This window comes from Arachis ipaensis, chromosome B03 (genome assembly GCF_000816755.2).
Source record: "Arachis ipaensis cultivar K30076 chromosome B03, Araip1.1, whole genome shotgun sequence".
Classification (NCBI taxonomy): Eukaryota; Viridiplantae; Streptophyta; class Magnoliopsida; order Fabales; family Fabaceae; genus Arachis; species Arachis ipaensis.
In genome coordinates, this window is record NC_029787.2 from 41,966,578 (window position 1) to 41,971,712 (window position 5,135).

General features: G+C 35.2%; 1 long non-coding RNA gene across 2 annotated transcripts; it reads right to left on the reverse strand.

The window, feature by feature from the left end:
- Nucleotides 2,270-4,725, reverse strand: LOC107634424. 2 transcript variants are annotated; one of them, XR_002359310.1, is made up of 5 exons: nt 4,286-4,725; nt 4,029-4,118; nt 2,877-2,924; nt 2,648-2,751; nt 2,270-2,495 (listed from the first exon to the last, which is right to left on the reverse strand). It is a non-coding gene; the product is annotated as an uncharacterized LOC107634424 (long non-coding RNA). The 2 variants fall into 2 exon arrangements; XR_001618893.2 differs by having other exon boundaries at nt 4,213-4,725.

Here is a 5,135-nt window from a genome sequence, read left to right on the forward strand (position 1 = left end):
CGTATTCGCTCCTTGATTTAAGATTGTGAAACAAAATTCAAAAATTGTTAATTTATTTGTTGTTACTAATGAAACAAAAAATCCAGTAAGATAAATTGGCATGTCTAGTGGGACACTGTCAATAGATTGTAATTTTGTAAAAAAAAAATCTAAACTTGTAAGAAGTTACGTAATGACAAATTATTTTTAAATACTGAAAAATTAGCATAAATTGACATGTCAAGTTCATCCAATAATAAAAGAGGAAAGGAAACTGAAAATATTTTCATACCTCACACCATAGAGGCTACCTTATTATTGGTGAGGCATGATGACATTGGCCATACCCATCATGCGTTAAGTGCATCTCATACAAACACTATAGGATAGTTGTCTAATGGCTTATCACCGGGGCTTGTCCTCTCCATAGCGACACAAGGTTTGATTAATCCTGTTTACTCACCAATTCAAAGTCATGTCTACTAGAACTCATGTGTTAATACTAACCATGAAAAATTTTTCAACTTTAGACTCATAAACTTCACTTAGTATATTACTTACTCCTTTAAATGTGAACCCAATAAGAAACAATTGTTCTGTCACTACAAGAGACACGCCGAATAGCGGCGGTTTTTTTAGGAATTTGCGACGGTTTTTAACCGCCGCAAAACAAAATTCCAGCGGTTCCACAAGCGTCGCCTATTAAGGGGTGGAGATTTAATTTTGCGGCAGTTTTGAAAAACCGCTGGCGCAACCACTGCAAATCAGATAATTGATTTTGCGGCAGTTGCAAAACCGCCGCTATTTTGGCCAGTGGGTTTAAAAAAAATCTGCGGCAGTTTTAAAACCGCCACTGATTTAAGTGGGTTTTTGTTTATAGATAAAACTTCAGGAAGCTAATTGAGTATATAATGAGTTAACATTCAACTGAAGGAAACAAAAAGTGACACTCAAAAAATATAAATATCTTTATCATGGAAATATTCAGGTCAGTAGCACACTTTAATGGCTAGTAATTGTTATGAGATAGTCCGCATAATGCATCAACGATCCCTATGAAATAGTCCGCAATATAAGTTCATACAGTTCTTCCTGAATGTACAAGAGGAGATCATATCACACACTATAAGACTAAGAGGAAAATGCATTTAAAATGAGCAATTTCACTGTACATTAATAAGGAACAAAAAGTAAACTCTACACATTTAAATTTCATTGGCTAGCATAAAGAGGGGAAAATGCCATGGCACAAAAAATAAGTTCCGAGGATCTCTTTTCCTCCCCTTCCTTGTATCATTTGATATTCTTTTCCTAGTCCCCCCTCCCTGTAAAAATAAATATTAAAATAAAACATAAAAAGATAAAAAGAAACATTAAGCAATTCATTCATGGATTTGGTTGAAGTGGCAAGAAACTTTAAGGCCTTATTAAACAGGATGAAGGGTTTCATAAACAGATAATTGATTTTGCGGCGATTTTAAACCGCCGCTATTTTGGCCAGTGGATTTAAAAAAAATCTGTGGCAGTTTTAAAACCGCCACAGATTTGAGTGGGTTTTTGTTTATAGATAAAGCTTCAGGAAGCTAATTGAGTTTATAACGAGTTAACATTCAACTAAAGGAAACAAAAAGTGACACTCAAAAAATATAAATATCTTTATCATGGAAATATTCAGGTCAGTAGCACACTTTAATGGCTAGTAATTGTTATGAGATAGTCCGCATAATGCATCAACGATCCCTATGAAATAGTCCGCAATATAAGTTCATACAGTTCTTCCTGAATGTACAAGAGGAGATCATATCACACACTATAAGACTAAGAGGAAAATGCATTTAAAATGAGCAATTTCATTGTACATTAATAAGGAACAAAAAGTAAACTCTACACATTTAAATTTCATTGGCTAGCATAAAGAGGGGAAGATTCCATGGCACAAAAAATAAGTTCTGAGGATCTCTTTTCCTCCCCTTCCTTATATCATTTGATATTCTTTTTCCTAGTCCCCCTCCCTGTAAAAACAAATATTAAAATAAAACATAAAAAGATAAAAAGAAACATTAAGCAATTCATTCATGGATTTGGTTGAAGTGGCAAGAAACTTTAAGGCCTTATTAAACAAGATGAAGGTAAATAAAGTTTCATAAACAAACCTCCTAAATATACCACCAAGGATGAAATGGCAAATGACACCATGACAATAAAATAAACTTGTTTCGTCCAATAACTATGGGGAATTACTAAAAGCAATTCAATTAGGCAAACCTGGAAAGAAGATAAGCTACCACAGGGAGGCCAGGTATGAGTAACACTAACATAACCGTGTAACTCACATCCAACATCCATCAAAACAAGATCTCCCTGTTTAATCTGTCAAATATGTGATAAAAATTGAACAATAAAAAATAAATACTAGGAGACAGCATTTGGTGATGATAACTAAATTAAGCTTTTGGTTATTTCCCAAATAGTGTATGACACTTGCATTCAGCCCACCACCAACGATTGGATTGAATCTGTTATGAAGTGCAATAAAGGACAAGAGAAAGCGTGCAATTAATCATTGATAAATGTGAAAGGATCTTAAACTATCAATTAAAAACACAAAAGTAATCATAAATGAAAGAAATCCTTAAGCAGTTAATTAATTCAATAGAGAGGCACTCACTCCATTCGCTGTGCTCCTCTCATTCTGCATTCATATTCAACCTTTGCAGCTAGCATACCTTCAAAAGGGTATGTTTTTGAATGCAGCATAGTCAACAAAAGGGCCTATTCAAGACAGATAAAAAAGGTTCAAAGTATCAATATTTTAGTGCTTCAAAAGAGAAAGACTTAAGACTAGTTAGTACTCCCAGTTCTCAAAGAGAGACTTGTGTACATCAGACAGATAGTACCTTTGGAGCTGTGCCTTGATAATGTCAACAAGATCTTGAGCTGTAAAACTGAATAATAAGCAAATTTAGAAGCATAATCCATATAGAGCATAAATCAACAGCTCAAAATTTTATCAATTCCAAGAGCGTGTAGATTATCTGATCTGCATGTCTACTAAAACACCGCCCCTTTCCAACCATAAGCAAAATACTAGTGTGATATCTATTAAACAAATCTCAATTATTCTCAATTGAATCTCAAAAACTAACGATTCAAAATGCCACCTAGATTAATTAATTACAAATACATGTAAAAAAAAGTGCAATACCATTTCAACAATTCAGTTGATACAGGAGAATATAAAATAGCTGGTATGTGCACAATAAGACCAAGCACTACACATGCATGTTATTCCATATTTTCATCATACAAAGACTAAGCACTGCACATGTATGTTATTCCATCACAGCCAAGCTCATATATGCAATTCCTCTTTTATGGTTTTTACGTTAAAAAATAAAAAAAACTAACATGTCTAGTGAGACAAACATATATGCACAAACCTTCTTTGTTAGAAACATAGACAGATAGAAAGATAGAACATGAAAAAGAACAACTTGAAGGTAAATGAAAAAAGAAGGGGTAAAAATTGAAAAAAAAAGTAGCTTTTCACTTAATAATGGCATAGGAGACAACAATTTAGCACCCTTAGGCCTACAAACACCCATACATTTTGAGAACAACTACTACAAGAACTTCATCAACAAAAAAGGGTCTCCTTCATTCTGACTAAGAACTCTTCAATGGTGGATCCACTGATTCACTTGTTAAGGCTTATAGTCAGAATAATAAGGCCTTTGCTTCTGACTTTGTTACTGGAATGATTAAGATGGGAACATGCTGCCCTTAACTGGGTCAAAAGGTGAGATAAGGAAGAATTGCAGAAGAGTGAATTAGTTCATGAATTAAATTTATGAATAAAGACACATAAATTCATTTCTTGATGTGAACATTGTGCCTCTGGAAATTGAGAAGCAGTTTAGTGAGTTTAAGCTGTTTAAGAGTCTAATTAAGTGAACACTAGTGATAATGTAAAACACCTTTACACACATTATTTGCACCATGTAATAATGCATAAATTAGAGAAGTACTATAAAAAGTTAATTCAAAACCTTTGGACGGTACAACATCTTGGGGATTCAAAATCAGCCCCTCCCCGCATTATGTCTCTGACTTCTAAATTGATTGAGGAGAGCTTGGGCCTAAACAAAGAAAATAATCTATCACCAGTGTTTGAAGAATTAGAAATGATATAAGGGGCAAATAAGAGATGAAACAGTAAAGAAGGAACCATACACAATCAATTCCTATAGGGTGCAAAGATCGACCAAGAAAACCAAAATTGATATGAACATTAGGCAATAAATACCGTGAGAATCCTTAGGCACATGCAGTTTTGAAGATGATCTATGGCTGCCTCGATCCATTCCTTTCTTAGGCAATAAATCAGAAGGCACAGCATAAGCTCAATAGAAATATATGCATATACTGTTCAATATGGTTACAATATAAAATAATATCAAACTACTCTATTCCTCTTTAACTTGAATTGCTTTAATAAGCAGATTTGAAATTTAATTCTTCCCTTCAATAGAATCTGAGTTTTTCTCTCATTGTTTAGTGAAATGAACTTAGAAACTTTCGTGAACAAGAGCTTACAGCAACAAAATCTGCATGACCTTTACACTATTATTTGATACCAGTTTCAGTAACACAATTACCAGGCAGCAAAATTAAATTTGAAAAACAAACAAGACATATCATCGATGAAACAAAGCAATTACTGGGTAAAAAAATGAGCAAAACCAATTTCAATTACATAGAAAGAAAGTTAGGAGAATAGTGAAACAAAATAGAAGTAGAACAGTTTCAAAAAAGGAAGAAGCAGAGTCACCAGTGAATCTATGCTGGTTTCGGCGACGGTTGTAACTGGTGGCGGCGTGTGCGATGGCGACCTCCTCTCCCTATTCGGCTCCTACCAGCGGCAGCTCTGTCAATGGCAGCAGTAGCAAACCCTAATGGCGACGGGAACAGGGTGGGTGCGATAGCGACGGCCTTGACCCCAATCGACGGCAGCGGCGGCAATAGAGCAGGACGGTGCGAGAACGGACCTCCTCCTTCTCCCCTGCGTTCATTGTCTTCTGCTTCTCATTCACTCTTCGTCGTTCTTCTCCTTCGTGAGCGCGCGCACTCCCTCTCTTCGCGAACTCTCTCTCTCT